Genomic DNA, 13,199 nt, shown 5'->3' with positions numbered 1-13,199 from the left:
CGAAATTCGAATTTCTGTCGGGGACGACGGAGTCTATAGCTATGTATATATCTGACAGGGAAGTTGAATGTATAAAAACACATCATTCAGACCAGCCCTACAAATCAAGAAATGTGACTGGTTGGTAAAATTCCTTATTATAATAATAATTATGAAATAATAAGACTAATACATACACACCACCAGTATTGCAGAGACTTAAGCGATACCCAAGTCAAAACTCAAAGCCAGAAATATGATGAAAGCCATAAACACATGGGCAGTACCAGTAATCAGATACAGCACAGGAGTAGTGGAGTGGACAAAGGCTGAACTCCACAGCACAAACAAGAAAACTAGGAAACACATGACAATACACAAAGCACTAGCCTCAAGAGCAAATACAGACAGACTATACAGCAGTCCCTGGGTTACGATGGGGGTTCCGTTCTTGAGATGCGTGTAAGCCGAAAATAGTCGTAAGCCAGAACATCGTCAAAAATCCTAAGAAAAACCTTACTTTTAAGTGCTTTTGGGTGAATTGAAAACTATGTAAACTGCATTCATAATGCATTTTTCATAAAAAAACTTTAAAATATTGATTATTTGCATTTTGGTGTCATATTTCTTCTGCCAGATGAGCGTTGTAGGCGCCGTAACCCTGGAATATGCGTCGTAACCCTGGAAATAATTTCTGATGAATATAATTGAAAAGCGCCTTAACCTCGGAAGATCATAAGCCGAACCCGTTGTAACCTGGGGACTGCCTGTATATGACACAAAAGGAAGGAGTGAGAGGGCTACTAAGCACTGTGTGGTAGTATAGAAGAAATTAGTTTGAATGAATGTTTGATTTTTTTTTTATTATTTTGTTAGTTATTAGGTTAGGCAACTTTTAAACTAGTTTTTACGATTTAGTTTTTTATTTATTATATGTATTTATGTTGTTCTTGTGGGTGAGGGATTTTTGTGATTAATGGCTGTCTTAATTTTCTTTTTCATTGCAGTTTGGTAGATGGGAATGAGTCAGAGTTGAGGCTCCCCTTCACCTTTACTGAACTTTTCTGAGCCCAACGGTGAAGTGGTAAGTACGCTAGCTAGGCCTAGGGCCTATAAATTTCATGGCTGCTGAGTTGGGGAAGACTTTGCTGGTGCACAATTGGGAACTGGAGTCAAACCTCAAGCAACAACAGGCTGTCATCAAGGATTAACTTAGGGAAACTGAGTACTTAAGCAAGTAGACAGCGGCATTCAGGGAGGTCAACAATTTCAGGCTACACATCCACGGGCAGCTGGAAATATTGATTCACGAACTAGAAAGAACAACCCGAGAATCTCTACAGAGGGAGCTGCCGACAAGAGGAAAATAAAATAAAGTTTATGCAGTATTGTTGCAATATGTATCAGGATTAAGGAATTAAGTTTAGGTTCTTAGGTGGTCGAGGTAATGTTAAGTTAGGCTTAGTTAGAAGATAAGATGAGATTAAGTTGTGAACTGTAATATTAAGGAATAAATTAGGTTAAGGAAAATCTTAGTTCAATTCAGTAATCCTTCAAATCTATTCCCATTAATATCTTGCTCCATTTGTGTAGCTTGAAAAGCCCCCACAAATGCGTCAAAATCGAGCATTGGGGGCAATATCTGAAAACCAGTGAAGAGGAGTGGGTAAGGAGTGCATGGAAGAAGGGACTGATAAAGGTAGACTAAGACCCGAAATATACAGACAGGAGAATGACAAACAGAATGGAGTAATGCCACAACAAACAAATGCAAGGGCAGTACATGAGACAGACTGAAGTAGTGGCCAGAGATGAAACATGGCAATGGCTACAGAGGGGAGAACTCAAGAAGGAAACAGAAGGAATACTAACAGCGGCACAAAATCAGGCATAATCACATTATGTAAAAATAGTATGTACGAATGAGACTGTAGGTTTGGTGACGTCACAGAGATCATCTTATTTTTTTCATGAATGAATATACATTTAGGATAAAAAATAGTTACTGTACTGCTTACAGTACCATACTGTAATATTAATGTAATCACATCAAAATAAAGTAATCAGTGCATTCTGTAAACTTGTAAAGTGTATTTTTTGTCTTTGAAAATGCATTCCCCAAGGAATTATTCCTTGAAGAGGCATTTTAGTATGGAGATAAGCCAAAAAATAAAATATATATAATATGCATTTTATTATGAATATATGACAATAATATATAAGGTAAAAATGGTTTTATTACGTTTACGCTTCGTCGCCGATCGCAAACAACAATACGATAATCTATGACAATTATTGTTTGTATGATTGCCATGTTCAGAGAAGTTGATTACGTTATACCAAAACAATAATGAAGTTCGAATTGAAAATTAATGTTTTCCTAAATGTTAAGAATGACAAAGGTCGCTGTGAAGTGTAACTCAACGTTTACATTTCTGCTGGCCACTCAACTACAAGTTGATGTCAATGATGTGGAATTATTACATGAATAGGCTATATATTATGATGATATGTCAATAATATATAAGGTGAGAATGGTTTTATTACCTTTATTGTCAGTTAACCCTCTTACGCCGACTGGACGTATTTTACGTCGACATTTTTTGTCTCCCGTGTGCCGACTGGACGTATTTTACGTCGACTTACAAAAGTTTTTTTAAAATTCGCGGAAAAATACTTATAGGCCTACCAGCCTAAAACTTTTGAATCCCGCAACTTGGGGGATGCTGGGAGTTCAAGGATCATGGTGTTGTTTTGTTTACAATCGTTACGCAGGCGCGCAAGCGCGAATTTCTTTCTTGCCGCACTAAAAAGTATCTGTGACACATCTTGGAAATTATTTCGTCACTTTGACATAATTTTTGTACCATTGTAAATTAGCCGTTAGATGAAGTATTATATATGAAAATGTGCGCATTTTTATGTAGAATACAACAATAATATACTCATGATTGTAACTTTTATCAGTTTTGAGATATTTGTATATAAATAACAATAATTGCCAAAATTTCAACCTTCGGTCAACTTTGACTCTACCGAAATGGTCAAAAAACGTAATTGTAAGCTAAAACTCTTATATTTTAGTAATATTCAATAATTTACCTTAATTTTGCAACTAATTGGAAGTCTCTAGCACAATATTTCGATTTATGGTGAATTTATGAAAAAACTTTTTCCTTACGTCCACGCGGTAACTCTTCCGAAAAAAATCATACATGCGATTGTGGTAATGTTTGCACCATTTTACAATTAGCCGTTATATAAAGCTTTATATATGGAAATGTGCGCAATTTCATGCACAATACAACTAAAAACAACCCATGGTTGTAGCTTTTATCAGTTTTGAGATATTTTCATATAAATAACGATAATTGCCAAATTTCAACCTTCCTTCGGTCAACTTTGACTCTACCGAAATGGTCGAAAAACGCTATTGTAAGCTAAAACGCTTATATTCTAGTAATATTCAAGCATTTACCTTAATTTTGCAACTAATTGGAAGTCTCTAGCACAATATTTTGATTTATGGTGAATTTATAAAAAAAATAACATTTTCTTTACATCCGCGCGGTAACTCTTCCGAAAAAAACATACGTGCGATTGTGGTAATGTTTGCACCATTTTAAATTAGCCGATACATAAAGTTTTATATATGAAAATGTGCGCGATTTCATGTAGAATACAACAATAAATAATTGAAGGTTGTAGCTTTTCTCATTTTTGAAATATTTGCATATAAATCACGATAAATAGAAAAAAAACCACGTTCGGTCAACTTTTGACTCTACCGAAATGTCGAAAAACGCAATTGTAAAGCTCAAAACTCTTACAGCTAGTAATATTCAGTCATTTATCTTCATCTTGAAACAAATTCGAAGTCTCTAGCAAAATATTTAGATTTATGGTGAATTTAAAAAAAAATCTTTCCTTCCCTCCGTGCGCGGATTCTCCGCCACAAATTTCCGAAAGGCGTACGTACCATTCTCGGAATATTTGCTCCATTTCATATTAGGCATTTCATAAAGTTTTATATATGAAAATGTGCACAATTTCATGTAGAATAAAACGAAAAATATTTGAAGGTTTTAGCTTTTCTTATTTCTGAAATAATTGCATATAAAAAAAATATATATAAAAAAATTCGACATTCGGTCAACTTTAACTCGTCAGATATGGTCAAAAACTGCAATTGTAAGCTAATACTCTTACAGGTATAGAATATTCAATCATTTGTCTTCATGGAAAGAAATTGGAAAGTCTCTAGGACAATATTTAGAATTATTATGGTGAATTTTTGAAAAAAAACATTTGTTTACGTCCGCGCGTTACGAATTCATGCATTAATTTGTGATAATATTTTCTCTGTGTTGCTTTTATCGTTTTACAATGTGTTATATACCAAAATGATAGCAATTTAGTGTACATTACAACGAAAAATAAAGTAACTTGTTACCTTTAACTGATTTGCGCAAATCGCGATTTGAATACAATTATATATGAAATTTCGTTTTTGCGCTATCATATATCGCATTATTTATATATGATAATGATAATTTTTTTCATTTCTGAAGGTTGCATACTAAACTTCAGCCAATGAAAAAAAAGGAGCCAAAAATGAACTCTTAATCTTGAAAACTAAGCGCGCTGTGATTTTTTTGAAAAAAATATTTTTTTTTCCGCTTCCGCGCTCACTCTGAAACACCTCCGGCACACGGGAGACAATTTTTTGTTTACCGCTTCGGCGTAAAAGGGTTAATATCATAATGTGAATCTGTTAATGCATTTGCTGGTTATCGGAACCAGACAAGGCTTAGCCTACCATGGACAAGCCTGTGATGCTGGGATTCATACCAGCGATATAGAATGAGAAGTGGTCCAAGGAAAAACCTGTGATTAACTGAATCCGTGATTGCTGATCCGTGACTAAGCAAGGCCCCACTGTGTGTGTGTAAAAAATATATATATATATATATATATATATATATATATGATATATATATATATATATATATATATATATATATATATATATAGAATAACTTGATCACGAAGTATATAAAACGTGATGCTATGTATAAATAAAGGTTTTTGCCACGAAGGAAAAAATGAAAAAGCGAGACAGGACCGAAAGTACTTGGCTATCTCGCTTTTTCATGTTTTCTTTGTGGCAAAAACCTTTATATATATATATACAGGCGGTCCCTCCTGGGTTACGACGGTTCCGGCTTACGACGTTCCGAGGTTACGACGCTTTTTCTTAAAATATTCAATGGAAATTCCGTCCTGGGTTACGACGCTTGTTCCGAGGTTACGACGCTGACGCTTCCGACGCTCCGAGTAACGACGCTTTTAAAAAACACTGCTATGATAAAAATCCTTTATAGTTTAGCACAGTACATTAATAAAAATATGTTTTTGGTTACATTACAACAAAAATTTTGAGGTTATGATGATTTTTGACACTTCTTTTTTTTCGTATTTTTTGAATTTTTTTAGTGACGCCGCATATGCGGAACTAGTTTGCGGGCGAATGAATACACTAGCTTGGGATGCGCAGTTTAAAACAGTCCAAAAGCGCAATATAATGAAAAATCATTGCTTGTTTCCAGTACATAATTAAAAAAACTAAGTTTCTGGTTAGATTACAACACAAATTCCAAGGTTACGACGTTTTGTTATGCTTTTTAAACGATACCTCATATGCAGAACTAGTTTTTGAGTGGAGGTGCATAAAATTAATTAACGCTATTAAACTGTATGGTAAATTGACCGAACAACGACCTCGGACGGTCGAGGACGCCAAGCGTAACAATACGAAAGGACGCCACTTCAATCGCGTGCCTGCCTGCATTTTCACTAGGTTGTGTGCTGAGACCGTTGCTGAATTCCTTGCCATTTTTCGCAAATTTACAATGGCTCCTAAACGCCAAAGTACTTCCTCCGATGATAGTTCATCCAAGAAGAGGAAGGTCATCACGATGGAGGTCAAATATGACGTGATAAAGCGTTCGGAGAAGGGAGAAACTAACACCGAAATAAGCCGTTCTTTAGGCTTGAGCAGGACCACGGTGGTAACCATTGTGAAGGACAAGGAACGTATTCTGAAGCATGTTAAGGATGCTGCACCGATGAAGTCAACGGTGATAAACGAGAAGCAACGTAGCCAGAGCATTGTTGAAATGGAGAAATTGCTCATGATCTGGCTGGAGGACCAGAACCAGCGACGTGTTCCGTGAGCTTAAGTGTGATCCAGGAGAAGGCTAGAGCGCTGCATGAGGCAGTAGTGAAAAAGTTTGGCGAAGGCAGTGCTGGTGGTGAATTTTCCGCGAGTAGAGGTTGGTTTAACTGTTTTAAGGCTCGTGCAAATTTGCATAATGTGAAGCTGCAAGGTGAAGCTGCTAGTGCTGATAGCGAAGCAGCAGAAAGTTTTCCAGGTGGTTTGGCTGAGATAATTAAGGATGGTGGTTACACGGCTGACCAAGTCTGTAATGTGGATGAGACTGGATTATTTTGGAAAAGGAAAAGAAATGCCAAATCGAACGTACCTTTCCAAGGAGGAGAAGTCAGCACCTGGCCATAAAGCTGGAAAGGAGCGACTGACTTTGCTGTTTGGGGCCAATGCAAGTGGTGATTTGAAACTGAAGCCCTTGCTGGTGTATTTGGCCGAGAATCCCAGGGCTTTCAAGGGCATTTTCAAGAGTCAACTCCCTGTGATTTGGAAATCTAACAAGAAGGCGTGGGTTACCTTAATGGTCTTGCGAAGATTGGGTCAATGGACCATTTCGTGCCAGCAGTGGAGCGGTATTTGACTTCGAAGGGTCTGCCTTTTAAGGCCCTCTTAGTCCTGGACAATGCCCCTGGTCACCCTTCAAATTTGAGCGACATGCATCCAATGTGAAGGTGGTGTACCTCCCACCCAATACCACATCGCTGATACAGCCAATGGACCAGGGAGTAATAGCTAATTTCAAGGCTTACTACCTTAGAAGGACCATACGTTTTGCTTTGAGGGCCATAGAAGCTAACAAGGAGTTGACACTGAAGCAATTCTGGAAGGGCTACAACATTGCTGATGCAGTGAAAAATATTGCAAGTGCTTGGACGAGGTGAAGACGACCACTTTAAATGGGGCCTGGAGGAAACTGTGTCCACAGTTTGTGCACAGTTTTGAAGGCTTTGACCAGCAGAGACGTCGAGACTGTGACGAGGAAGATCGTAGGGCTAAGCAAGAGGCTGAACTAGATCTTGAACCTGATGATGTAACGAGCTGCTGGCTTCCCATGGAGAGGAATTGTCTGCAGAGGACTTACTAGAACTTGACAACAAATGATTGAGGAAGAGGAGGCGGCACCAGAGCCAAAACCCAGGTCATTAACTGTGAAAGGCTTGTCAGAGGTTTTACTCATCTGGGAGAGAAGCCTTGGCTTCTTTTGAGGCAGAAGACCCTAACGTTTCTAGGTTTGACAAAATCAAGAGAGGAATCATGGATTTGGTGACTTTCTACAAGGAGACCCCTGAAGGAGAAGCAGACGAAGAGAAGTGTGCAGTCCAGGCTTGACACTTTCTTTCACAAGTCTCCAGTACCACCACCTCCCACTCCTAGTCCTGGTAAGGAATTCTGAACTGTTTTACTAATTTATGTGTTTACATAGTGTACATATTAAAATGTGTTAAATTTTTTAATGTAACAACTAAATGTAAGAGTAAATTGTAACTTCATTAATTTTCATCATTTGTAATTTTATTACAGAAGTGGTGACAGTTCCAGATCCCCCTGTACTACCTGTGACAGTTCCAGATCTCCCTGTACTACCTGTGACAGTTTCCAGATCTCCCTGTACTACCTGTGACAGTTCCAGATCCCCCTGTACCTGGACCCTCTGTATCAGCCCGCCCACCTGTACGTGTACAATCAGGTAAGCAATTTCATTTTTCTCATTTTCATGTTGGAAATTGTTTACACCCTACATACATATCGTACACTAAACTTACATAGTGGTACAATGTGTTTGATGTTGCATAACCTTATTATTTTTTTTTTTTTTTCATTTCAGACCCCTTTGATAGTGACAGTGACCCAGATGACCCTGAGCCTTTCCATGGTTTTGATGCCTCGCCCTATACATCAGGTAAGGAATTCCTTAACAAATTTGTATAAAATGTTTTATAAATTGCTAATAGAAATTTTATTAAAAGTGTACATATGCTACAATTACATCCACCTTATAATATATTATGTACCCTATCATTCTTTCCAGATGTAGATGTTTCCCTTATCAGTTGATACGAGTATCACCTCTCCAGAGCCCAAATCAGTTGATACAAGTAGTATCACCTCTCCCATTCCTTCAGGTAAAAGAATTCTTCATTTTTATATTGAACATACGTATTACACACTACATATGTCAAACAGTAATAACATGTGCAGTAGTTACAGTAGTAGTAACTATCATTTTATATATTTTTTATCATTCCAGACTCCCAAGCACCTGCCCATACCCACTCCATAGCCCAGCCACCACTCTCATGTACCATATGGCCATCCCAGTAAGCAAGCCAACCACTAGAATTTGGTAAGGACATTTTTTTTTATTAATGTTTTATTATTACATATGTAATAACCATGTTATGTATAACATACATACTATATAATCATATGTACTATTACATTATCATTCCAGACTGGCATGCACCTGTGACTTACATAAACCAGACCTCTACATAGCCTACATGTCTTCATTTTGCTGAAGGTAAGGAATTCTCAGTTGTGTTTAATGTTTGCATACGTACAATAAATTTTGTACACCTAAGTGGTTACATACTGTCCTTTAATATTAATTCTTCATTCCAGACTGCCCATCATCCTAGCCTGTTATCTGTGATAAAGCACACTGAAGTTAGGTTTGGAATGCATCCTTATCATGAATGCTCTACACCTCCACCTCCATCTCCCACAACCTAGGTAACAGCTTTGAGACTCACTAAAAGTTGGTAAGTTATGTAAGGAATTTCTAAATTAAGTTTATTTTAACTTACATGTTATAATGTTGATATTAAACCGATCTGTATCGGGTGCATATTACTGTAATATGTAACTTACTATGCATAGAGTACTTACTGACAAAATTATTTTTTGTACATTCCAGAACCCCCTGAATGATGTAGGCTATGGGGCCACATAAGACTTTGTCCATCCAGGGTTACATTGAACGACAACTTTAAACTAAAAGTAAGGAATTAAGACACATACATTAACTCTTTTAGTACTCTGATATATCTACAGTAATTAACATATTGCATTCACAACTTTCTGTAGTGTATATTTTGTACACTAATTTTGTTACTTTTTCCTTCCAGAACCAACATTTTTCACACAACTCCAGGTTGTTACTAACAAATTACTACTACAAGTGTCATCAAGGGACAACTACAAGTAGAAGCACCATTTTTGGATGGGGAAAAAACCCTTCAGGAAAGTATACGTATCACATGAACATGTAGTGTAACAAAGTATGAACAGTAAGGTTTTTACATACAGTAGTATTACATACGTACATAACTTTTTTTTACAGGAATTTCCAACCAAGTTTGATTATGTACAAATACATGTATTAAAACCAACTGTACGTATGGTTACTGTATGTTTAACTTACTAAACATACATAACATGACTTAACTTTGATACTTTTTGGTACATTCCAGAAAACCAGGACCCCCTCCATGATGCAGGCTATGGGGCCACATAAAACTTTGTCCAGGGTTACTACATAACATAAAGGTAAGGAATTATACATAGTGTAGTAAACATACATTAAGTAAGTTTTATACGTACATACTAAAAAAAAGTGACCAAGATCTCTCACATGGGATAGTGATCAAGGTCCCTCATGGAATTACGTACATACTGTACACTCTCTGCTGAACAGGGGTGTAGACCAATCATTTACTATGCATACCAGTTGATATTAAACCAACTGTTATGGTGCATATTACTGTATGTAACTTACTATGCATAGAGTACTTACTGACAAAATTATTTTTTGTACATTCCAGAACCCCCTGAATGATGTAGGCTATGGGGCCACATAAGACTTTGTGCATCCAGGGTTACATAGCACGACTTTCAAACTAAAGTAAGGAATTAATTAACATACATTAACTAAGTTTTATACATGTTATATATGTGATATTAAACCACTGTATGGTGCATATTACTGTATGTAACTTACTATGCATAGAGTACTTACTGACATACTAATTATTTTTTTGTACATCCAGACCCCCCATGAATGATGTAGGCTATGGGCCACATAAGACTTTGTGCATCCAGGGTTACATAGCAGGACAACTTTAAACTAAAAGTAAGGAATTAATTCACATACATTAACTTTTTTACTCTTGATATAACTCAAAGTAAGGAATTATAAACTAAAAGTAAGGAATTAATTAACATACATTAACTCTTTTACTCTTGATATCTATAATTTACATATTGCATTCAGGACTTTGTGTAGTAATTTGTACTAATTGTGTTATACTTTTACCTTCCAGAGCTACCAGACTGGGATTGATTTTTAGTTGTACTCCAGGATCTACCAAATACTACTACGAAGTGTACAGTGCATAATATAGTGTTTAGTGTATAATCTAACCTAAGGATTAAGTGTAGTACATTGTGCTTTATAGTGTCACAAGAGTTTAATAAAGAATTATACCTTCAAGAACCATCCTTTGCCATTGAAATAACCACACTACACATCATGCAATATACTTGCATGTCACACAGGTAAGGTCTCTAACTTTTTCTTAGTTTAAGGCATAGTTTCCAAGTGTCGTTCCGGCTTACGACGATTTTCGGCTTACGACGCGCCTCAAGAACGGACCCCCCGTCGTAACCCGGGGACTGCCTGAAATTATATATATATATATATATATATATATATATATAGATATATATATATATATATATATATATATATATATATATAATATATATATATATGTAGGGCTGGGCCTTTGTATAACAAGGCGCCCTGTGGGTTATTAAGACCTGCGATGTTATACGCAAGTATCTGTTTGTATACTTCCCATCCTCGTCGGAGATTGCAACGATAATTTCTAAGTCAGTATCTTCTTTGGGTATAAAGGCGAAGATGGTTTCAAAACTCATGATGATAAACTTGATAATATATCTGCGATACTACATCTCTTGAGTAGAGGCAAGAAGGCGGTTAAGAGAACTTGCATTCTAGGAAAGGAAGTAGAGTTTCTGAGTTACATGCATTTACAAAATCATAGGAGTGCAAAGCTTAGCTCAGCATTAACATACAGACAGACGAACATATGAGAGGAAGTCACTTAGTCGTCTGTGGGTTATAGGTCAACAGATTCTCAGGCGAAAGCACTGTGACCTGTTTGACACAGCAACGGATTTGATTACCACAGGCAAATGCAAACCAGGGTGCTGATACAGCACGCCAAGACTTAGCCTGCATTTATATATATATATATATATATATATATATATATATATATATATATATATATATATATATATATATATATATATATATATTATATATATATATATATATATATATATATATATATACAGGCGGTCCCAGGTTACGACGGGTCCGGCTTACGACGTTTCGAGGTTACGACGCTTTTTCTTAAATATTCATTGAAAAATCCGCCCTGGGTTACGACGCTTGTTCAGAGGTTAAGACGCTGATGCTAAGGACGCTCCGAGTTAAACGACGCTTTTAAAAAACGCATACTATGATAAGAATCCTCTACAGTTTAGCACAGTATATTAATAAAAATAAGTTTTTGGTTAGATTACAACAAAAATTTTGAGGTTATGATGATTTTCGACACTTTTTATGTCATATTTTTTTTATTTTTATGGTGACGCCTCATATGCGGAACTAGTTTCCGAGGGAATGAATACACTAGCTTGGGATGCGCAGTTTATAACAGCCCAAAAGCGCAAATAATGAAAAAATCATTGCTTGTATCCAGTATACATAATTAACAAAACTAAGTTTCTGGTTAGATTACAACGCAAATTCCAAGGTTACGATGGTTTTTTATGCCTTTTAACGATACCTCATACGCAGAACTAGTTTCTGAGCGGAGGGCGCATAAAAGGGATTTTGACGTAGGAAAAATCTATTTCTGGGCGAGAAAGCCATGTCGCCCAGAAATGTGTCTTCTTTAGCACTCTTTCTAGTAAAATATTGCTATAATACCAGAGAACTGCTAAATTGGACATGTCAGAAGCCTCTGACTCGCTCACTATATTAAAAGGTGTCGGTATAAAACTGGGGCGAGTGTTAAACACTACCACAGCAACCCCTCCAATTAGCCTTTTCCTCATCAAAAGACCCTAAATACGGGGAGCCGACCCATGGGTCACACCTAGCTACCCCGTTGAAGGCGTCTGTGACGTCATACTTATCGATAGCATTGAAGCTTGGTGCACAGCAAGGGGGGGAAAAAACACCAGGGGGGGATTTCACTGGGCGACACGGCTTCCTCGCCAAGAAATAGATTTTTCCTACGTCAAAATCCCTCTGGGCTCAGCCGTGCGGTAACCATAGTCAGCAAGGAATAAGGAACGCATTCTCAAACAGTATACATATCCTTTTAATACAAAACAGCAAAAATATCATTGAAATATTATTTCAATGATATTTTGAATCCATTTATACTCTACTTAGACTTGGATATAAAAACCATAGTTTCTCTCTCTCTCTCTCTCTTTGTATTTTCTGACGAAAATAATCACTAATTAGTGTTTGATGTTTATTTTCATGACTAAATACATTTTTATAATACAAAAATGATTTACTAATTTTCAAATATTAATTTTGATTAATACTGTATTAGTAAGTTAAATAAATTGAAATGATATCACTATAAAAATAATAATTCTCTCTCTCTCTCTCTCTCTCTCTCTCTCTCTCTCTCTCTCTCTCTCTCTCTCTCTCCTCTCTCAACTACAAAGATGTATGTTTTTTTGTATGATAAATAAATGATTTACTATTTTCAAATATTAATATTAATTTATACAGCAATAATATCAATTCATTAAAGAAAATACCATAGTGAATTAGTAAGATTTTAGCTTATATTTAAAAAATTATGGAAGAATGAAGGAAATCCCAGTCTTCTTCCAATAACCTTTTCTCGAAATCCAGGTACTAAAACTGTCA

At 36.3% G+C, this 13,199-nt stretch overlaps 1 long non-coding RNA gene across 1 annotated transcript; it reads left to right on the top strand.

Annotated features, from left to right (window-relative positions):
* The first annotated feature begins 8,659 nt into the window (after positions 1 to 8,659).
* LOC135195425 (uncharacterized) lies at positions 8,660 to 9,403 on the top strand. The gene is made up of 4 exons (XR_010310117.1): positions 8,660 to 8,729; positions 8,831 to 8,970; positions 9,126 to 9,208; positions 9,337 to 9,403. It is a non-coding gene; the product is annotated as an uncharacterized LOC135195425 (long non-coding RNA).
* Positions 9,404 to 13,199: the final 3,796 nt, after the last annotated feature.

The sequence above is a fragment of the Macrobrachium nipponense genome, chromosome 16 (genome assembly GCF_015104395.2).
Source record: "Macrobrachium nipponense isolate FS-2020 chromosome 16, ASM1510439v2, whole genome shotgun sequence".
Classification (NCBI taxonomy): domain Eukaryota; kingdom Metazoa; phylum Arthropoda; class Malacostraca; order Decapoda; family Palaemonidae; genus Macrobrachium; species Macrobrachium nipponense.
The sequence above is the reverse complement of the archived record's forward strand: the minus strand, read 5'-3'. Positions and strand labels throughout refer to the sequence as shown.